Here is a 24,660-nt window from a genome sequence, read left to right on the forward strand (position 1 = left end):
TAGTCTTGCTGCTGCCTGTTTCATGTTCGGATTTGCAGTTTGGACCTGAACCGGTTTGGCTGGAGACGCTGCTTCTGCAGACATTAGAGCAACGCTGTTTTGGATTCCTCGTGCTTCGACCTTGGACTTCGGCTGACAATGCTTCTCTTCATCATCTCCCTCTGTTAACCATTTATGTACTGTGCCTTTTGTTTTGCCTTAGAGCACTTTGTTTGACTTGTTGCTTTTTGCATCCAGTTGATCTGGATTATTTTCTGTTTACCCTTTTGAACCAGGTCTGGTTCGGGTTTTTGAGTTTTTGACCAGTGGAACTGCATTTAAGTATCCCTGCATCCTTTTGCTTTTGTTCCAATAAACTCTGTTTTGAAGACATTTTAAGTCTGGCCCTTTAAGGCATCTGTGATTCCAACACTTTGTGTCTTTTGCAGTAAGACATGAAGCTGTATTCACACATTGGCATATATGCAATTGTTGAACATAGCAATCTCCCAAGCCTCTCACTATTTATTTGTTAATGTATATATTTGCTAATCTGTATTCTGTGTGTATTTTGATTTGCCAGTTTTTACCTCTTTGGTGTGGGAGGGGTTATAGACATCTGATTGTACTGAGTATGTTCAAACTCAGGACTCCATTTTGTATTCAGTCTTGCATCAGACCTCAGTGGAGGTGGATGCATGTATGTGTTTGGTCTTCAATGAAAGCAGGTTGCTGTTTGGACTTTAATGAATACAGTATGAATTATGGACTTTAGTGAGTACAACTATATCTTAAAGACTATGGACTATTGATAAAGAATGATACCTTGTGTCAACACAGAGAAGCTACATCCTATCTGTAACTGTACTTTAATAAGAAATATGTCTGTATGTTGAAAGAATACAAGATGTTTGTGAGTAAACAAGATATGTTATTTTTCAAAGAAGACTTAGTTTTTTTTATCTCTGGGTGCATATTTTAAACTAAGAGATTTCAAGGGAGTGTATATCTTTTGGACAATTACAACTGCAAAGAAACAACCATCTTCTGCTAACCAAATATGTTTTTATAGTGGCATGTCTTTATCCTTGGCAGTTTAAAGACATGGTTCTTCAGTTTAACAGCCAAGTTACCTGTGTGCCATTGCACTAATGCTTGTGAATATCACTTGTTCAAAGGATTGGCTTCTAACAAGGTAATGCTTTTCTTGACTAGTGGTTTTCAAAAGGTGGTCCCCACATATTCATGGAGATTCACATTTGCCAAAGGGATATGTGCCCAGAGATTGGGTGCTGTTATTTTCCAATAGGTTATGCAATAGATTATGGAATTTGCAATAGCAATTGCCCCTGTATTGTCTACCCCCATCCTCAGATTACTTTCAATGATTCCCTTCTCTCTTTCTATTACCTTCAGTTACATTTACGTCTTACGGCCACACACTTCCTTTCTCTTACACACAGAACCCTGTTGCCTTAAGAGACTCATGCTACACAACAAAATGTTGATGGTTGTTATGTTTATTTATACCTCACTTTTTCTCTCCATAAGGGGAGATTTAAAATTTTTATATATTGTATTTTACTATGTTATTTAATTATTTTAACTGTTTTATTCTTATTTTATTGTATTATGATGTACTGGTAGTGATCCTACCAGTTGTGTAAGCCGCCCTGAGTCCCCTCGGGGAGAAGGGCGGGGTAGAAATATTGGAAATAAATAAATAAATAAATAAAAATAAGATTCTGCCTATCTATTGTGTAGGTCTGTGTTAGACTTTAAATGGCACTATTTTCCTTTTGTAGCTTTAACATACATTTAGTTTTAAAGCTCACTGCAAGCTCAGAAGTAACTATTACTGCCTTCCTGCCACACCTGATTTTGGCCACGCTTCTTTGGGCAACAGGAAAGATCTCTGCACTCATTTGACCTGTCTAATGCTTGACCTGTCTTACTATAGGATTGGCAGCAATTCTTATTACTGGTGACAAAAGGTGCTCTGCTAGTAGTTGGCACTGCACCTCAGATAAGCCACCGACTAGCAGAAATTCAGGAGTAGACAATATGTGGACCATGGGCCAAATCAAGCCCCAAACAGTGTGTATGTGTGCGCGTGCATGCGCGTGTGAGCGAGCGAGAGGGGGGGGAGAGAGGGAGGGACTTATGTATATGAATGTGTGATATACAGGAAGAACTTGGAAATGTTACTTTTTGCACTACAAGTCCTAGAATCCCCCAACGTGTCATGATAGCTAAAACATTCTGGACATTGTAGCCTGAACAATGTGGTTTTCTAAGCTCTGGTGACATGTAATCTAAGGCAAAGGGTCTAATTCCATCCACTAATCACTGTGGCTCTACTCAGAAAGCAATTTCTGTTAGGCAATGCACCCAGCAGCTCTTTTTAAAATGTTGTCCATCCCTGCAGCATGCCATCTTCCTGAGTCATGGTTTCCGGTATCACCCATAAGCAGGGTCAGAAAATCTCTTAGTACTCGTGGTCTTCCTTACAAAATTACAGTTTTATAGTTGACCATCTGCTAAAGCCTCTTGGAGCACTGAACAGTGGTTTCTGCATAAGGTTGGCCAGCTGTATTCACAGATTCTGCTTCCATAAATCTAATCATCAATGATTTTAATTTTTTTTTCAAAAATCCAAAAGTAGATTGTAATTTTGCCATTTTATATAAGGGGCAGCACATTGTTACATCATTGTATATAATGGAACGGGAGCATTTGTGGATGTCAACAGGGGTCCTGGGACCAAATCTCTAGCAAATACCAAAGGTCTACCATAATATTTTCAAAGGGGTTATAGACCTGGTGGATATGCCTGTACTTGCAGCTGCTTTCTTTCTTTGTCTGATTTAATAACCACTTTAATGATCATTCTTGAACCCTTGGGAGCATGCTTCATTTCTCAGTATTTTTCTTGGCTTCTCTACTGTTTCAGGCAAGATGAAACCCAACCCAGAATGTGTCTTCCAACTATACTGCTGCCTCCTTTCAAAAGGGGGGGGGGCACACTCATACCAAGTCTTCCCTATACACTTGTCAAAATAGTTGAAGTACATATATTTTTTCAATTGTTAAAAAATTGATAACTGCCAGTAGTAAAGCCCTTTGATCCCACCCTTTGACTGCTGCCTGCTAATGTTGACACACAGGACCACCGTCACGTTTAATTGCGATCTACCACTGCAGCCAGCTCAGAATTTGACAGAGCGATGTGTGCTATGGTAGAAATACGAGTAAACAAAAACTGTCTGAATTCATTCATAAATACAAAAAGTTACCAGAGGACTATTTCTAAAATGATGGAGACATGCTTGTCATCAAATGCACATGGGCCATAATGATGAGATGAAAACATTTCTGTGCACTGATCAAAAGATTCAGTCATGTTATCCACTCTCATTTATTAATTTGGTTGTCCTGCGTGCTTTCTTTGCACTTCCCAATCTCATCTAAATAACATTAATTAAAGGTTTTAGTAAATTGCTTGTTTGACTTATAGCCGCTGATTCATATTTTGAAATAAATAGTATGTTGCTTTAATATTGTGGTTATTTACTGAAAATTATCATTTATCCTAATTAAATGATACAGATATTTACTGAAGGTAAAATCAGCTTCAACTTGTAAGCAGTGATTTGAAGATCCTTAAAGTGGTGAGCTCATTTAAAGGCATACAAAATTCTTTTTTCTATGTTTAAATGCCTACTCTGCTAAAATGAATGAGGACATTCACACAGTCACAAGGCTATATATATCCTATGTCTATGTCTATATCTCAGGGCTTGGATAAATTACTGTTTTGGCCTACACCCCAAAAAGCAGTTTATCCAAGCTCTGTATAAACAAAGTTATAATCCGCAGAAATAGTTTTTTTCGATGTACATATCTGATTCAGGAAATGTCTCCATTAGGCTATCTCAAAGTCTTGAGAGGTCCCAGTTCTTTTTGTGTGATTGTATCTGTTATGCAGTCCTCTCTCTTGAAATATTTGTGCTTTCTTTCCTCTTGCCTCCTTCCTTCTTCCACAGTCCATGTGTCATATCCAGCCTTATGCAACTGGATTGATTTTCAGTCATATCCACTGAGTGTATGTGTGTGTGTGTGTATGTACACACACACACACATATTATGCATATATTGTGCATGTTCTATAGTCCAAATACTAATTAAGCATTAGGATCATTTTTTTAGTGCTAATATTCCTCTTTCCCTCATTTGATATCTATTGAACTCCATGTTCACATGGCCTTCTCTACTGGGTTCAAGAAAGAGCAGCAATTGCTAGGGTTTGATAGGCAAACATTTTAACTTAGGATGCTCCCATACACAAGAAAGGGAGGCATAATCACACACACACACACACACATACAAAAACACATTCAATATCTGATGTCTATGAACTATCTAAATGCAAATAACTGGTTATTGTTTTTCTTCCTGGTTAGAAATGTAACATCTTCACTTGGGGCAAATCTACACAGATAAGAAAAAGTGGCCTCACCTTTAATCCAATGCTTACTGTCCCCAAAATATACACCAACTTCCAGTGGGTATTGCAGGCTTTCTTGATTTAAACTGCCTTTGCCCCACTTTAGGAAGAATGTTTGTTGTGAACTCCAGGGTATCTTGGCATATCCTGGGGCTTTCTGCGAGTCTGGAGAATTGGATTGTGTCTGATTCATCCCAGTCTCCTGTCCAGACGGGCTCATGACATTAGCCTAACCAGTGCCAGGAAAGGAGATGGCTCATGCCACCATCACCATCACTCCCCATGAGTCATGGATGGCCAGGAACAACACAGAGGGCAAGGTGATGGTCCAACTCTTTCATTTAATGAAAAAAAATGTTGCAGCAACCAGACATCAGCTTAAAATCTAAAGGAATTATAACTAAAAGAGATGTTAGAGAAGAAATGCGTCCTAAACAAATAACTCCCATTATGTGAAGCAGTACATAAATAAATTAATGTAATCCTATAACAGGGAAAGGAATCAAGCAACTTTCCATATTTTTTAACATTGGTGCTCACCAATGGTTCCACTTCATCCTGGAAAGAAGTGACTAGTGGAATGCCGCAAGGTTTGGCCCTGGGCCCAGAACTGTTCAATATCTTTATTAATGACTTGGATGAAGGTTTAGAGGGCATGCTTATCAAATTTGCAGATGAAACTAAATTAGGAGGGATAGCTAATACTCCAGAGGACAGGATCAGAATTTAAAATGACCTTAACAGATTAGAGAACTGAGAAATACAAAGATACAGAATGGGTGCTGCCTGGCTTGACAACAGTCCATGTGAAAAAGATCCTAGAGTCTTCATTGACAACAAGTTGAGCATGAACCAAAAGTGTGATGCAGCAGCTTAAAAAGCCAATGGGATTTTGGGCTGCATCAAAAGGAGTATTATATCTAGAGATTGAGGGAACTCGTGGTGCCTCTCTATTCTGCCTTGGTTAGACCTCATCTGGAATACTGTGTCCAGTTCTGGGTACCACAATTTAAGAGATATTGACAAGCTCTAATGGCACTCCATGCAGTCATGCCAGCCACATGACTTTGGAGGTGTCTCTGGACAGCACTGGCTCTTCGGCTTGGAAATAGAGATGAGCACCAACCCTCAGAGTCGAACATGACTAGACTTAATGTCAGGGGGAAAACTTTACCTTACCAGCTCGAAGGTGTCCAGAGGAGGGCAACTAAAATGATCAAAGGCCATGCCTTTTGGGAAGAACTCGGTCTGTTTAGCCTGCAGAAAAGAGTGTTGAGAGGAGACATGATAGCCATGTATAAATATGTGAAAGGATCACATAAGGAAATGGGAGCAGGCTTGTTTTTTGCTGCCCTGTAAATTAGGACTTGGAACAATGGGTTCAAATTACAGGAAAGGAGATGCTACCTGAACATTAGAATCATAGAATCATAGAGTTGGAAGAGACCACATGGGCCATCTAGTCCAGGAAAAGCACAAACTATCCCTTACAGATAGCCATCTAGCCTCTGTTTAAAAGTTTCCAAGGAAGGAGTTTCCACTACACTCCAAGGCAGAGAGTTCCACTGCTGAAAAACTCATATAGTCAGAAAGTTCTTTCTAATGTTCAGGTGGAATCTCCTTTCCTGTAATTTGAGTCCATTGCTCTGGATCCTGGTTTTCAGGGTAGCAGAAAACAAAGTTAGGAAGAACTTCCTGACTGTAAGAGCTGTTCAGCAGTGGCCATCTGTCAGGTTGTGCTTTTCCTGCATGGCAGGGGGTTGGACTAGATGGCCCATGTGGTCTCTTCCAACTCTATGATTTTATGATTAACTCCCCACAGCCATAGCCAGCACAGTCAATAATAAGGAATGTTGGGAAATAAAGTCCACCAGCAGCTGGTGAGCAGCACATAGCGTGTCTAAAAAATCCTCAAACTTTACCTTTTAGAATTTTAGAAATGTATAATTCTTCTTTGAATCTTCCATTTTCTTGAAAGCTTCAGACTCTATTTACCAACCTTTCAAAATCACGCCCCCCCCCCCCCCACACACACACACATACATACACACACACGACCTGGGCTTCAGAATTGTGAGACTACACAAATGAAAGAGAACATGGGAAAAGTGATTTGTTGCACTTAGAACATCACAAAAACATCATGAGACCGGAGACCAGATGTCCTGCCCCCCCCCCCCAAAAAAAGGTATAGCATGTGCTTGTATGGCAGCTATAGCCATACCATTTGGTGTCCTTTCTTTGATACATTTGACAATGATCTTTGTTAAATTTAGTTTTATACACTCTTATGCATTAGTCCTATATATCAGGGATGTCCAAAGGCGACAGCCAGTGTCAGCCGGGTGAGGACACATGTACATGCATGCCTATGCAGACAGAAGCACACGTAGCAGCATGGAAGCAGAGGCTTCAGTGGAGGAGGAGTATTTGGTGCTGGCAGCTGGCAGCTGTGTTGTTTTGAAATAAATTCCTTAACATTGTGCGTCTCTGTCTTCTATCTGTTGATTGGTGGGTAATTATGCCTCTCCTCTCAAAAAAATTAATTGGTACAGTTATTCCATGAGTGCGTGGTTTTGAATATACAGAGCAATATACCCAATGAGGTGTATGATATTTGGAAGAGGGTTCCATGCACAAGATGTTGTCCTAATGTGGAATTTGGCAGAGTCACAATTATGGGTGGCAGCTGTTGCTAAGCCCTCAGCAGGAAAATATGTCAGCTTGATGCTCATTTTCATGTGTTTTGCTTAGGGCTGATTCAAAGCATTTCAAATGTAGGCAGGCTAATTTTTAAAGCTATTGATATGGAGTGTAAAGATTTATACTGTAGCTGAGGATGGAGAGTAATTCCCCATGTTACTCTTTTCTGTAGTGTTCACCACTAACCGTTCTCAAAACACTAGCTTGGCAAAAATTAGCTTTTTCAGACTACAATTTTCAGAATGCCCCATCATCAGGAACTCCTGAGAGCTGGTGTTCAAAATGGTAACTTGTCCAAGCTTTCTCCAGGATTGATATGCCAAAGGAGGTCTTGAACCTAGGCTCTTACCACTGACTTCACAAGAAGATTAGCAACCCAACAACAGAAGCTGGCACCATCAATCATCTCATGAGGCTTACAACCTGGTGGGAGATCCACGACCTACTGGAGCTCTTAAAACTGCTCTTGGTCAGTGGTAGTAGTGATTCCTCCACATCCTTGTCATCTCTGCTTCCTCTCCTTTTCTTCTCAGTTCTCTTCTTAGATCTACCTGGCAATATGAAGAAGATAGAGAAGCTGTGCACTGATTTCCTTGGCTCTCAGTGGGATTCAGGTAGCAGCTGAAGTAGTGACTTCCTCTATTTAACTAGCATCCCATTTTATCTGGAGAAAGAAAGAAAGCCAGCCAGTGGTTCTTCTCATTTTGTGGGTCTGTAGAGGACATGAAGGGAGAGGGTGGAAGAGGAAAAAAAGTGCAATGGCCAACAAGAGCAGTTTCCTCTGACAACATAGGGAAAGGGGCATACCCCTGTTGCATAGGTGGGTATGAATGCATAGGAGCTTGGATCCAAGCAGGGGAATGAGAAATAAAAAACCTGGAGTTGGCCCTGATGTTGCTCAAAATCTTGAGAGTGAAGACAGTTGGGATCAAACCCAGCTTGGGAATCTGAAGGACCTATCCCTCCCACAGGTGACCGGCTATTCATGTAGCAGCTGAACACCAACATGGATTTTAGGCCTGTCATTTCTTGATACCCCTTGGCAAAAATTGTGTTATGGCAATACAGGCTCCTAATTTGTTTTTTAATTTCATGCAAGAAGGCATTTGCACCAGTGGGGTTATGCCAGTGCCTGTTTCCTCATTGTTGCTGCTGCCAGGCACCCAGAGTCCACACAGAATTACTTCTGCTTTCTTCTCACTGTATCCTTCAGGCAGGTCAGGCCATATTTGCTCCTCTTTTTAGTTTTGGGAATGTTGATGAAGTAGCTGTGTATCAAGAGAAAGTGGAAGCATGGATAGGAGGAGGAAGAGTGGTTTCATCAGTAGTCCGAATGTATCTCCTCCTATGAGCCAGGAAGAGCCCTAAGGTCATCTGGCGAGGCCCTGCTCTCGGTCCCGCCTGCCTCTCAAGCGCAGCTGGTGGGAATGAGGGACAGGGCCTTCTCGGTCGTGGCTCCTCGGCTGTGGAACACCCTCCCCAGAGATATAAGACAAGCCCCAATCCTTTTGAGTTTTTGAAAAGCCTTAAAAACATGGTTATGTGCCCAGGCTTTCGATGAATAATTGATAAAGACGACCTGGACTGATTTATGGCTAAAGCACGAAGATATTGAATGAATGGATTTTAACTGTATGTTTTTATATTTTATATTGTATTGTATATTTTATATTTTTATATTGTATTAATTGTTTGCAATGGATTTTATTTACTGTTATGTTTATTTATGTGTTGGCATCAAATTGTTGCCAGTTGTGTACACCGCCCTGAATCCCTTCAGGTGAGAAGGGCGGGATATAAATGTTGTAAATAAATAAATAAATAAATAAATAGTTAGCAACCATATAATTGTGAATGAGCAGAAGAAGGAGAGCCATTGCTGCAAATACCTTCACAGTTCTTGTGGCTGCTCACCTTTCAGGATCCAGCATTCACATGGATGGCCATTCAGTCTTGGTTTGGAAACATCCAAAGAAGGAGTCTCCAAGGTAGCATATTCCACTGCCAAACAACTCTTACTGTCAAGAAGGTCTTCCTAAGTGGAATTCTCTTTTCTTGTCATTTGAATCCATAGCTTTGAGTCCTAGTCTCTGGGCAACAGAAAATAAACTGGCTCCATCTTCAATACAACATCTTTTCAAATATTTAAAGAGGTTATCATGGCAGCCTTCTCTTCTACAGGCTAAACCTACCCAGCTTCCTAAGCCACTTCTAACAGGGCTTGCTTCCAGATGTTTGATCATTTTGTTATGTGATTTCAGCTCTGCTAAATTTGCCGGTTCGGGGCCTGGAGTGCAAAGCTACCAAGGGACCAGATAAGACACAGATGGGAATAAATCAGAGGCTTTATTCTCAATGGCCAGAGAGGATATCAGCAGAAACAGCACTCCAAAGAACTGGCATACTGCAATTGTGATCATACATTCTATTTATAGCATTTTAACAGCTATTCAAGACTGCCACACTGACTCCTGATTGGTTCAGAAAGTGTCCCGCTAGGATCCACTCCCTGATTAGTCCAAGGCTTCTTTGGACATCATCGCTGGTTGGTCCCCGTCATAGCAGGAAACTTTAACCAGCTGTCATTGGATTATTTGGAAGATTGTGTCCATTTTATTGATCCACCCATGAAAGGGTGAGATAGGAAAGGAATGTGGTGGGGTAAGCTATAATGGGATGAAATGGGTTTTTGATATCTCAGTTCCGGCTAATACAATGGGTTGTCTATAACAACAAAACTATGCTTAGGAGGTGGTCATTTCAATGAGAGACCCAGGGAAGGGTCTGGTTTGGTGACATGGATGAGGAAGTGTTCCCAAGAATAACCCATATCAAATGAGGACCAGACAGGAAACTCCCAGAGATTCATACACCAACCTGGTGTGTGCCTCCTGAGTCTTCCTGGTGCTTTGTGAGGGAATTATGATAATTATGAGATTGCATATTGAAGTCTGAGGTGCGGCGGAGCAACATTTGAGGAAATTTCATGAAAAGGTTACTACAGGGCAAATGGAAAAGGCAATGCAGACTCATTGTATGTCCCAATGGAGCCACATATCATAATTCATAATTTTGAGGTCTAATTTTCAATAACAATTTTGGTTGCTCTTCTATGGACATATTTCAGCTTGTCATTATCCTTCTTGAACTGTGTTGCCTAGAAATGGACACAATATTCCAGATGAAGTTGAAAGCAATTCTTCTAAATCAAAATGTGTCCTAATAACATAGCTCATTAAAGTTCACAAATGATAGGTTGGTTCACAAATGTATATTATTTATCACATTGCGATGGCTCTGTCAAGAGATGAATTACATGAATGGGAGAAAAACTCCACCATAGATCTTCTGTATTACTTCACAGTACATAAAACCCAAATGGCCTGAATCCTCTTACTATTTCCAGCTAGACTAGACTCATTGCATCAGTGGTATTGACCTATGTGATGACTCACCATTCAGCAGTTGATTTAACAGGTCTACTCTCTAGTAAACAATAGGATTCAAACCAATTTTATTCCAATAGAAGCAGTTCACACTTTTAAGGTGGAGGACAATAAGAAAGAATTGCCTGAACATACATATGCCTTCATACATATCACCCATCAGCCATATTATTTTGATGAAACAGCCAGAGAAATTTTGGAGCACTTGGAAAGAAGTCCACGTCTATATTAGGAAAGTATGTCATGCTAAAAAGCCAATAAGCTGATAAAAAGTGGGGGCCTGGGGTCAAGGTTAAAAACAAAGAGCAGGAATGAAAAACTGCTTCTGCAATAATGTAGATTTAAGTGACAAATGTCTCTGAAGCCTGGGGAAGATACTATCAACTCAGCACTTCTGGAAGTCACTGAGCTCATTTAGGTGTGTGTAACTCAGCATTTAGGATCCTAATTTTAGGTATCTGACTCCTGCAATCTAGGCCTGTTGTGTCAGTGACTTATCGCAAGGGAATTCTGCTCTGTCCAATTTTAAACCTGTTTTGTAACAGTCCTGCAGATGCTGCATTCATACAGAAGTCAGGAACTGTGTGACATTGCTGTCTCCTTATTAAAGCATGGGGTCCTACATAATATTGCTAGAGCAAAGGGCTTATTTACAGTTTTACCAAGATACAACATATTGCGGGTTTCCATAAAAATCTTCAATAGAAACTGAAACATCTATTCTATGGGGATTATATTTGTTTGACATGAACTGGGGATATTTTTTCTGGTGTTTCCTTCCTCGCCATAAATATGGGAGGAGTATAACTCAGGGAAATACAGAACTGAAGTATTCCATTTGGGACTATAATATACTAAGGGCCCTTCAACACAGCCATATAATCCAGAATATCAAGGTAGATAATCCACAATATTTGCTTTGAAATGGGTTATCTGAGTCCACACTGACAGATTATCTGGGATAAACAAACAAAAAAAAACCTGGGATTAGATCCTGGGATATAGGGCCTGGCTGGAAGGGCCCTAAGTCATTCCAGTGGTCTGTACCCCACAACTGCTCAGATTTGACCAGGACAGTCCTGATCAATCTTCTGTCATTCCACATTTTCCAGCTGCTTTCAAAATGTCCCATTTTGTCTCTATCTCCCACTTTTGCCCTTTGTCCTCAGCTCACTAAAGTTATTGCAAACTGTAATAATCACACAGTCCTAATCGCCTGGGAAGTGTTCGACTTGTGATTTTGTGATACAAAATCCAACATATATATCTCGTTTGCTGTGTCATACTAAGTCTTTGTGTCAATAATAATAATAATAATAATAATAATAATAATAATAATAATAATAATAATAATAATAATAGTGTTACCATCTTGACCACACTTTGAAGTTGCTTGGACACAGGTTTCCCAGTTTTCCTCTGTGAAACGCAGATTATTTTAATGGTGTGAAGAGTAGCTAGCTATATTCTGACAGAACTAAAGGGGTTCCCATTGTGCCACTCTTCTTGCTGACTAGCAGTTCCTCCTGGCAGTGCAGATTGGGAGAATGTTTAGCTTGTGTGCCTAATCCTTCTAACAGAAAGGTTGGGATTTGTAATTTGGTGAGGCACTAGCACTCTTTATCAGAGAAGGTTAAAAAACTTGTACAGATACAACTCTCATAATTCCATTTAGTCATAGCAGCTAAAGTGGTGTCAAACTGGATTCATTCTGCAGACATTAGGAGTACAAGTATCCATACACTTCTCTGTTGTAGTTCAGGGAAATGCACAAGAGCTTTGAGGCAATGAATTCTAAATACCTCACCAAACTACAAGTCTCAGGATGCAGCCATGACAATTAAAACCATGCTATAAGTGTGCAGTAAAAATACACTCCAATTTTATAGGCCATTCCATGGGGGAAAGGACACTTTATGGAGATAGCGACAACAAAAAATTTACAGGTCAGCCATCACCAGATTATTAACCTCATTTCTTTCTGAATGTCCAGATGGTATATGTTGATATTATCTGTTGTCTTTTAAAAAATATGTCTGCTGTCTTTTTAAACAAAAATCTTTGGAAACAAAAACTGATTCTTTTTTGTTTGCTAAAAGTAACCAATCTTGCATTCAACTCCATTTTCAAAGGAGCATTTTTATTCCACAGGAAGAATTCATTAGAATTTTAATTGCCCTCTTGAATTACATGCACAGAAATAATAAAAGGAATAAACTGCTTCATTGTTAAAAAGTCATTTTTATTCTGTCCCTGCCTTCTTCTTCGTTCAGGTTCATGTAACAAGTGTGATTTCCTATATTTAGGAATCACTCAATTTCCCAGTAGCCAAAGTCAATATAAAATTCAATTTATTGTAAGAAACTCTTCAAATAATTTGAGAATTACTACTATGGCTACTGCTACTGCTCAGTGTTTATTTAGCACTAACTATATACGTCAAATTGTACAGGGCATTGAATTAACCCATGGCTCATCCAGTCACTGCATAGAAGGATGGCGGATTTAGTGTTTGCATGGAAATGGAGGTTCAGGAACATAAAATGATGTTTCTTAAGTCCTTTTTATAATATATATTCTGTAGCGAGAAATATAGATGTTAAAGCCATTCGGTGGAAACATAGTAGGACCAACCCTGCCATTATGTAGTGTGAGGCAGCTGCTTCATTAGTGAATGGAATAATAGCGAGATATTGGAAGACCAAGTGAATTGCATTGCTATGGCTGATCTGATAAAGAGCAGCTTCAGTCATCATGGACATGGCCAAGCTTGTTTAGCATAATAAAGACAAGTGTGATTATTTTAGCCATCGATCATAATGTTTATCACACGAGGCACAAAAATCACAATTACAGCAGGACAACAGGGTCTTTCTCTTGGGCTTTCACATTATGCCCTTCCTTTCCCTCATTTTCCAAAAGGGAAACCATTGGAAGACATTTCTTTTAATAATGCATTAATGAGCTTCTTTTGTTTAAAAAATGCCTTTAAATGGCTTCCCACCCAGACAGCAATGGCAAAAGAGCAACATCATGTGATAAATCCATGCCTGCCTTGTGTAATAAACCTCATAGAGAACAATTTCATCTCAGATAATAGGCACACAATTTAAATCGGTTAGGAATGGTTTCTGTCTCATTTGTTTTAAAAACAAGACATAAGTGCAATCTAATAAGATAAGCAGTTCAATGATGAAAGGAAAGGTCCAAGAGGATGTGGAGAAGGGATAGGTTTGGACCCAGATTGTGAAACTCTATTGTTTGCACAAGAAGTTTGATTTCACCCAGTCTTAGCTTCCAGTGAGCAGCTAAAACAGTGCTATTTCTCATTGCATTTAACAGAATCATAGAGTTGGAAGAGTCCTCACGGGCCATCCAATCTAACCTCCTGTCAAAAAGCAGGAAAATCACATTTAAAGCATTCTCAACAGATGGCCATTTAATATCTGTAGCAACTCTGTTTTAATTGTTTCAATTGTATTTTTGAAATATAACTATTTGGCCTTTTAAAAGAAGTCTTTAAAAACTTTTTAATTTACCTTACTTTGACTTTTTAAAATCTAGGTATTGTTTCAATAGCTTTAATTTGTTCATCATGTCAGTAGCTCTTGTGGGTTGGGAGGTGATAGGGAAACCTATCATGGGATTTCTTAGCATGATTTCCTCCAAAGACGTTGTGTTCCTCTGAGGCTCAGATAGTGTGACTTAACATCACACTCAACTCCTTTTTTTGATGTTTTTTATTTTCAATATTATTGTGTATAATGTTACACAGAATTATAAAAGCATTCAAAACATTTTCCATTGGTAACACATGTTTACATCATTTCCCCTCTTTCTCCCTCCCTCCCCTCTCTGGGAAGAGTTTACTAATTCAGCTGGTACTTATTACGATTGTTCGATCATGAGGATAATCTTGTTTAACTCCTTATATTTATCTTTCCCTTTTATTCTATAAATTAAACCTTTCTATTTTGTCTCCCATGACCTTTCGTATAGTAACGCTTCCTTTTGCTAATATAGTCTTGGAGGAGGTATTCCACTAAATATTTATACCATGTTTTTGTGTCCCATTTCTTTTGGTCCTTCCAGCCTAAGGTGACTGAAATTTTAATTGCATCTGACATGTAATTTATTATTCCCTCCCATTCTTTAGATCCCCCTTCACCCTCAATTTTCTGGAGGAAAAAATGTGTCTTGTTCCAATCTATTTTTATCCCTAATAGTTCCTCCATTTCCTTCTTAATTATTTTATGGAACTTTTGTATTTTTTCACAATCCCACCACATGTGGGTGTATGTTCCGGTTTTCACTCAACTCCATAGGTTCGAAGAGGAAATACTGGTCTCTGGAGTCATAGTGCAATGTGAGATCTGAATTTGGAAATGTTACCTTTTGGATTACAAATCTCCAAACTCCCTAGAGCAGGGGTGTCAAACACATTTTCATGTAGGGTCAACCTTCATATCAACCTTATGGTTGCCCCCAAAGGGTTGTTGATTCCATGGATGGAGAATCTGTGAAGACAGAGGGCGAACTATAATGTTTTTTACATAGTGGCCAGTGCTCTTTTGATTTTATCTAGTTTGGGTCCCCAGATGTTATGGCTAACAATTTCCATCACTTTTGATTATCTGCCATGTGGACTGGGGATAATGGGAATTGCAACCCTGTAGCACTTGTGATTCTGAGGTTGGGGAAAGGTTAAATGACATTTTAATGTCAAATATCCTCATCACAAGCCTTGCATTTAAATTCAAATGCCATTGTTATGACTAAACAGAACAAACTGCAGTCTTCCAGATGTTACTGTATCACAACTCCTGTACGTTCTAATCATGATGTCTAATGATGAGGAATACAGTAGTTATAGTCCAGCATCTGGAGGGTCACATAAAATGACATGAGGGGCTGGATTTGGCCCGTGGGTCTTGCGTTTGACATGTACCCTGAAGGATTCTCGGGATTCTAGGAGCTATATTCAAAAAAGTAACATTTCCCAGCTCTCCTCTGAAAAGTAGAATGCTATTGGCAGATACAGCTATACGTTTAGACATGCCAATGGTTCATTGACACAAAACAGTCCTTTGTCATCTGTGACAGTTTTCCAAGCATTGTAATTTCTTGTTCAGTTTACTTCAATATAATAATTCTAAAAGGCTAAAACTAGCCTTTTAGTATATGCATCATGGAGCTTTTACTGCTGCTTTCATTCATGTGCTACTTTCAATATAAATGCACCACAAGAATACACCATTAAAACCGACATGCTAGTGCCACTCAATTTCCAAATAATGTAATCAGCTAAACAATTTATTTCAGTGATGCCAGCATAATAACATTTGGAATTCATTACAAGGTAGCCATTTATCAGCATGGAACACCACACAATAGCAGAAATCCTGTTGGGGCAGTACGCGAATGCAAAAACATTTGTGCAAGCAGTTGTGTTTTCTCAGAAGTTGTGTCAATGTAGTCTCTACTGCAGAAAATCATTCCATAAAAACACATAGTTCTTTCTCTCACTTTTGGCTTTCTGAGTGCATGCCTCCAACTTTTTGCAGGGGAAAACTAGGACCTATATGCCCCAGTAACCTCAGAGTGTGGCCAAGGGGACAAAAGTTATTAATGGGGAAGAAAATACAAGACTGAAGAGGCTTCAGCTAATTGTGTCTCCCCCCCCCCCCCAAATCTATTGGGAAAGGCAAGATTCTACTTCAGCGTTTCTCAACCTGGGGGTCGGGACCCCTGGGGGGGGTCACGAGGGAAGTATCAGAGGGATCGCTGAAGAACATCAGAAAACACATGATGGTCTTAGGGACCTCTTTGGCAGAGAAGGCTGAAGATCTCTCTGCCTGTCCTTCTCTTCCTTTTTGGAAACAGACAACAAATCCTCTGAGGTCAGTCTCCTCAAAACCCCACCAGTATTCAAAATTTGGCATGTTGGGTTTGTGTGGCAAGTTTACTAGTTCCATCACCAGTTTGGTACAGAGTGTTTTCTGAGTGTTGGTGAACTACAATTCCCAGAATTCAAAAACAGCCCCTCCAACCCCACGAATATTCAATGTTGGCCATGTAGTTAGTATGCCAAGTTTGGTGCAGATCCATTGTGGGATGGATTCAGAGTGCTCTTTTATTGTAGATGAACTATAAATCGCCGTAACTACAACTCCTAAATGACAAAATCGATCCCCTCCCAACCCCACCAATTTTCGAATGTGGGCATATCGGGTATGTGTGCCAAATTTGGTCCAGTGACTGAAAATACATCCTGCATATCAGATATTTATATTATGATTCATAACAATAGTCAAACTACGTTTATGAAGTAGGAACAAAAATAATTTTATGGTTGGGGGTCACCACAACATGAGGAATTGTATTAAGGGGTCGCGGCATTCGAAAGGATGAGAACTACTATTCTATTCCCTTTTCTCCTTTTCTCCCTCCTGAGTTAAATGAGTGCAAAATACGTTTGCATTTTTGTTTAGTTTGCAGGAATTGATGTAAGCTGGGGACAAAGAAAGAAAATGGGAGGATAGAGAAACTGGGTCATTTTGAAATCAGCTGAAAACAGTGGGATGGCAAAGGATCAGTTGTGACTCTCCCTGCTAAATTGGAAAAATCAGTTTTTCTTCATTAAAAACTTTACCATCTTGGCCACTTTCTGATGTTCCTTTGCCATGTGTCCTGATTTTCTACTATGAAACATTGGAAAGCAATGCCTGCCTATTCTGCTCTGGCTGCCATTCCCTTCTCGCCAGGATGGAGTCACCAGCCCATACTGGGATGGACAAAGTGGGCAATGGGACTTTCCCAGTTGCTGAACTTCAGGAATTCTTTCCTCATGGAGGTTCACCAAGTATCATCTTTGCTCTCAGTTTGGTGCTGAGTAAAAAAAGATCTGCTCTCTTTATCTACAGGTCTTGAAGAGGAAGAAGAATGAGGATGTTTTTAAATGTTGAGGTTGTCTACAGTGTTTTTCTAACTCCTTTGTTCCTTCTGTTCTTCTTGTTGAAAGACTGCAGATGGTCTTATGATACTTGAGGTGTTTGTGGCAGAAATAACATTTGAACTGAATCTTTCCTAGCACACTTCTTTCAGTCCTTCAGCACTACTAGCTCTCAAAAGAAGAGCAGCAACTTCAAGGCAAGACATCAAATGCTACAAAGGAGAAAACACCGATGGGATGATTTGAGGGGCAAGAGACATCAAGATTAGAACAGGATATAGGAAGAGAGTGAAAATCTTTTGAACTCTTTCTGCTATAGCTTTCCAAGGTCTCGTAAAAACAACAGCAAATTGATAGCATCAGTGGGAATTGAGGGTTCTCAAAGTGAGGGAAAATTGGTTTCTGAAAAGAATACATTCAAAGAGAGGCAGACGCTGAGATTTCTACATGGGTATCTGAAAGCAGGAAACAATGAAAACCTGGAAATAAGAAAAAGGAAATGAAAATGTGGAAGTATTAAACAATGCTTTTGTGGCACAAAGGAGAGGGAAGAGATTGTCAAAATGAGCATTCTTCTCATTTCCTGTTTGAAGATTGATGGCAGGAAAGGCTTGAAAAATGAAAACTGGCTATTTCATGCTTTCTGATATATCACTATGGCATTGGCCATTCCTACACCTGTCTTTGTGGATTGAGATTAAAATATCTGTTTCTTTACTCAAGGTTTTAGAGGTGAAAATCTTTTGATTTACATCACATTGTGTAGTCACCTGAATCTAGAGGTTCAGAATTTCACTTGATGTGGTTCTTATCCTATCTGATACAATTTTGTGTTGATACAGTAGATGACCACTCCCCATGCCAGAAACAAAATACATGTCAAAATACTTACTTTTCTTCCAAGATATTAATTTTCTGCAAATTGCATAAAGTTGCTCTCTTGATAACCTTATAAAGTGGTCAATACTTACTCTAAATAAAAAGGGGGGTTTTTGCCACATACATGCAGCTTTGCACGTACACTGAAAATACTAGAAGTGGCCACATGTCCTGAACACGTCCAGATTCCACCTGAATATTAAGAAGAGTTTCCTAACTGTTCAGCAGTGGGACTTGTTGGACGAGAGGGCTTACAAACAAAAGACCTGTCCCATAAAGAAATTGTAATACAGCTTAACAGCAGCAATGTAACTCAGCAGCGGATAGCAAATGACCAAAAGAACAAAAACACACAGACCAGGTTAATTTGTCTTTCACTTCCTCTGGAGGCTTTTCTTGTTACAAAAATAACATTCTTGAAGTACAGTAGAGTCTCACTTATCCAAGCTAAACGGGCCGGCAGAATGTTGGATAAGCGAATATCTTGGATAATAAGGAGGGGTTAAGGAAAAGCCTATTAAACATCAAATTAGGTTATGATTTTACAAATTAAGCACCAAAACATCATGTTATACAACAAATTTGACAGAAAAAGTAGTTCAATACGCAGTAATGCTATGTAGTAATTACTGTATTTACGAATTTAGCACCAAAATATCACGATATATTGAAAACATTGACTACAAAAATGGCTTGGATAATCCAGAACCTTGGATAAGCGAGCCTTGGATAAGTGAGACTCTACTGTATTTACAAAATATGGTTTCTTCTAACATAAATAAAGTTTATTACATAGGCATAAATCCAATGCCTTATCTTCTCTTACACAATCCAAGGCTTTATCTTCTTTCTTCTACCTTCTTTCTTCTTATTGTGGACAACTCAAACTCTAAACACAGCAACTCACTCGTTCATTCTTTCTCCGTTTCCACCAGCTCCTCCTCAGCTCCTCTACTCCTCCACGCAACTTTACAGGCACACCTGCTTATAACCACCTGCTGGTATAGCTGAGTCACTGCACTGTTTTAACCCTTGCAGTGCCTTATCCAACTTTTGTAATCAAAAATACATTGTTAACTTTCAATATTTCTGACAGGACTCTCTGCCTTGGAGTGTGGTGGAGGCTCTTTCTTTGGAGGCTTTTAAACAGAGGGTGGATGGCCATCTGTCGGGGTGATTTGAATGTGATTTTCCTGCTTTTTGGAAGGGGGTTGGACTGGATGGCCCATGAAGTCTCTTCCAACAACTCTATGATCCTGTGATTATATGATCCTGCTTTAAGGTAGACATCTTTCTGTTTGAAGGACAGACAAGGAGGATGAGGAGGAGAAGAGCAAGGCAGACATGGGTAAACTTTGGCCCTCCAGGAGTTTTGGATTTCCACAATTCCTAACAGCCGGTAAGATGGCTGGGATTTCTGGGAGTTGAAGTCCGAAACACCTGGAGGGTTAAAGTTTGCCCTTGCCTGGAAAGGCTCGGGGAAGGGGCCTGCACTGGAAATAGAAGGAAAAAATTAGAAGAGACCCTCTGATGGCATCCAATCCAATCCCCTTCATCCAAGCAGGAAGACACAGTCAGAACCCTCCCAACAAACAGCCATCTAGTCTGAGTTCAAAAACCTCCCAAGAAAGAGACTCTACTGAAATATGCCCAAAAGGGCATCTAGCCCAACCCCCTTCAGCCAGGCAGGAAGACACAATCAAAGCACCTCCGGATGGCTATCCAGCCTCCATTTTGAAACCTCCAGAGAGGTTTAATCACTACAGAAATGAAATGCTGGTACTGTTCAAGTGTAGGTACTGCTATATTTTTTATAATTTGCACAATTTATTCATTGGGTTGCAATAATTACCACTAGAATGGATAAGTTTCTAAGCAAGGAAAGAAAACCTGTTGACACTTGACAATGATGTTTCTGATGAACCACACTGAATGGCTATAGAGGAAAGTACACAGTAATCCATTGTAGGACATAAGAAGCGTAAAGGGAAAAATCCAAACCTCATTTGCACACACACACACACACACACACATATATATTTGTGTGTATATGTGTGTGTAGGCAGTCCCTGAGTTACAAACATCTGATTCATAGTTTTATTTATTTCGTGTCAAAAGCATTGCATAATAAATAAGTTTAAAAGTGATAAAATAAAGGAATCACAAAGAGCTAAATAGTTTTGGACCAAAAGCGGGCAACAGCAATCGCATATTTAAGAAAGGAGTTGAGACAACAAGGAGAGAAATCTGCCACTCGGAAAGGAAATTCCCCTCTTGGAAAAGTTATCTGGTCATACTTTAAAAATGTCCATTCCTACTTACAAATTCAACTTAAGAACAAACCTACAGAACTTATCTTGTTAGTAACTTGGGGACTGCATGTAGTATAATATAATATAATATAATATAATATAATATAATATAATATAATATAATATAATATGCAACTCTTATAAAGGGTTGTTAACCTCTGATTTGCTAGTAAAATTGATTTACTGTGTTGTGAAAGGATGCAAAAAGCACATTAAAAAAAAAGCACATGAAAAGTTTGGAAACCTCTGCTCTAGCCCCTCAGCAATTATTCCATGGTCAACTTCTGTGGGAATAAAATTGAGCACGGTGCTGGGGGTGTTGTGGGTTGAATGGTGAGCTAGATGTTTAGTTTATAATACAATTTTATTGTATTTTAACTATATTTTAATTTTGTAGTCATGACACACATATTTATGTTTCATTTTAATAATAATAATAATAATAATAATAATAATAATAATAATAATAATAACAACAACAACAACAACAAAAATAATAATCCAGCATATCTATCTTGTTTGCTGTGTCATACAATGTTGTTGTGTCAATAATAATTATAATTATAATTTATTTATTTGTTAGCCCACCCTATCTCCCTGAGGAGACTCAGGGTGGTGGTTACCATCGAAAGTGGCAAACTTTCAATGCTATAATAAAACAGACAAACAACAAATTTAAATCGCCACAATAAATAAAACATCATCAATATATAACTAACCATAATAACCAAAATGTAAGAACTAAAATAAGCATAAGATATCACATTATACTTTGACTTGTTTTAAAATTTTAATGGTTTGTGTCATGTACTGCTAGTTGCCTTGAATCCCTTTTTTTTTTTTTGGGGGGGGGGGGAGGCGGGATAGAAATTATGATGGTGATGATGATATCCAAAAAGTGGAGAACTGACTGTACATTGATTTATGCCAAATCTTTATCTATAGTAAAGGTGGAAAGAAAATATGTTTTTCTTTGTTTCCTAGAAGAGTAATAGGTTTTCCAACATTCAGGTAATCCCTTTGAAAAAAAATATGGAGAAGGACAGTTGACTTTATTTGCACTGTAAAAAGTCTTCCGGGGCAATTAGATTATTTAGGAACACATGGGTTTTGCCTTAACCCCTTTGTAGGCAGGAAAGCGTGTTTTGGGGGGGGGGGGGTGGACATCATTTTCTGTACATGTTTTCAGTCCCAAATACTCTGAATACATTTTATCACAAAATAACGTCCAGAAAGGCTTTGCAAAATGCAAATAGCTCTCAAGACCTGTGCAGAAATTTCTGTTTTCTTCAGATGAAGGAAGAAAAGAATGGAAAGTATTCATCACTGCTTGAATTGTAAACAAAGTGAAGAAACTATTTCTACTGATTATAACAAAACTAATTGTGTTTTCAGTGATCATTTTTATTCATTTTAATAAGCACATCATTTTTAAAATGGCACTTTTTTACAATTGTAAGAAATCAATGACACAATCCACCACAGGGCAGTGTGGTGTGTGGAAAGGAATTCCTACTTACTCCTTGATATTTTGTTAGATGTGGATGACTAAATGAAGTAATAAAATATAATGAAAATCTTTAGGATTCATCATGAAGTTTTCAATTTGAGCTACAAAATGCATAAAACTGTCAAAGGAAAAAATATTTCTATCACTTACATAGTCAGATCACACATTAAGCGAAACTGGGTCATATATTATGATCTTTAATGTATTTTAATATGCCCTCAGTTTTCTGAGAAAGAAAGCAGATTATATACACATGAGTTATGAATTGCGGAAAGATAATCCGAAACAGAGAAAGAGAGATTATCCACTCTAAATTGCAGAAACCCTGTTTAGGGCCTCAGCCCATGATTAGAATAATGATGACACTAGAATCTCATAATAGTGGCCCATAGTCTTATGAGACATAACTGGAGTTAGCTAAGGAGTGGTTCAGTGCAGGTTTGAGAGTGGAAACAATGAACCTTAAAGTTAGAAGAGACCCTAAGGACCATCCAGTCCAACTCCATTCTGTCATGCAGGAACATATAATCAAAGCACTCCTGACAGATCACCATCCATCCCAGTGGTTCTCAACCTGGGGCCCCCAGATGTTTTTGGTCTTCAAGAAATCCTAACAGCTGGTAAGCTGGCTGGGATTTCTAGCAGTTGTAGGCCAAAAACATCTGAAGACCCCAGGCTGAGAACCGCTGAGTCAGCCTCTATTTGGAAACTTCTGAAGATGAAGACCCCACCATACTTGCTTGCATGCCATTAGGGAATTCTTACTAATATTCAAGTGGAATCTCTTTTCTGCTGTTTAAATCCATTGCTCCATAACTTTGTCTCTAGAGCAGGAGAAAACCCTGCTTCATCTTCAATATGTCTTTTTTAAAAAATAAAATTTTATTGAAAACTTTTTGTTTTCTTGGTTCGTTGTTGTTGTTGCTGCAGGTGTAGATTTCAGGGCCCTTCCTATTGTTACCGGTTTTTTGGTTTTTTTTTTTTTTGTTTTAAGTTTGATGTACGCTTCCCCCTCTCCTATATTTAATGTTTGTGCCTGGGTCAATGGTCACCTTTACCTTACCCTTCTTTTTCTCCTCACTATGAGTAAATGTTGTGTTTCACATTCTGTGATAAAAGTTTTCATTAAAAATATGACGCCTTTTAAAATATTTAAACATGGCTATCATGTCTCCTCTTAGCTTTCTCTTCTCCAAACTATAATAATTTTTTTATTTGATCAGTCATATGACCATTTCAAAATACAACACAAATAAACACGAGGCAAAAAGGAGGAGAGGGCAGCAGCTGACCTTCTGTTTACAGCCAGAGTCCTATTTTCCTGATTCTTCTTTCAGGAAATGTGCTCTTTTCTTGATAGCTTTCAGAACAAAGAGGCTTACCCTGATTATGGTGGATCTTTCTTGTCCTTGCAAGAGGAATTCTCCAAACTAAACATACCCAGCTCCCTAAGATGATTTTCATAGTTTGGCTTCCAGATGTTTGGTCATCTTAGTCACTCTCCTCTGGAATGTAGTAGTCCCTCTCCAAGTGAAACACATAGCCATGCACAATGGCACTGCATGTGGAATGGCACTACTGCAACCTCCAATGCAGCTTTCCACATCACATAATATGTCCAACTGCTTCCATAATTGAACTACAGAAGATATCAACAGAATTACAGCCTATCTAACAGCACTCCATGCAGTCATGGAGGTGTCTAGGGACAACATCGGCTCTTCAGCTTAGAATTGGAGATGAACACCAACCCCCAGAGTTGGACACGACTAGACTTAAAGTCAGGGGGAAACTTTTACCTAAACCTTGCTTATCTTTTTTGCCTTACCTAAACATCCATCAGTTTTTGGTAGTGGTTTTCTCCCGTTGAGGTGGTGAGACTAAAAAAATAATCTCATATGTGAACATGTTCCTTTCCATTCTTGGAGAAGTGTGAAATATGAGAATCACTCAGACAGAAGTAGCACATGGGGTTTTGCATCCATGAGTAGAATCCTCACTCCAAGAATGGATTGTTGCCCAGAATAGATCCAAGCTTATTTGTACATTTCAAAACGTAACATTGTGTAAAAAGAGAGAATTCATAGACTGATGAATAAAACAGTAAAAATATTTGAAAAATAGGAACTATCAGCTAGGTGATGCTGTAACTAAATTTGGTTCTATTCATTTGAGCATGAATACAGACAACAGTTTCTTCAACAACTAGTTTCCCCCAGGTGTAGTTGGATTTCAGGACAGCATATTACAAGTCTCTTGCTCAAAGCCCAAACCAAGATGGTGGCACATTTACTTATGTGTGATAACAATTATTGTGATTTTGAAGAATCCCCATTGAGTCAAAGGAATCATTAGCCAGACAAAGCTGGACA

Source organism: Anolis carolinensis, chromosome 1 (genome assembly GCF_035594765.1).
Source record: "Anolis carolinensis isolate JA03-04 chromosome 1, rAnoCar3.1.pri, whole genome shotgun sequence".
Taxonomy (NCBI): domain Eukaryota; kingdom Metazoa; phylum Chordata; class Lepidosauria; order Squamata; family Dactyloidae; genus Anolis; species Anolis carolinensis.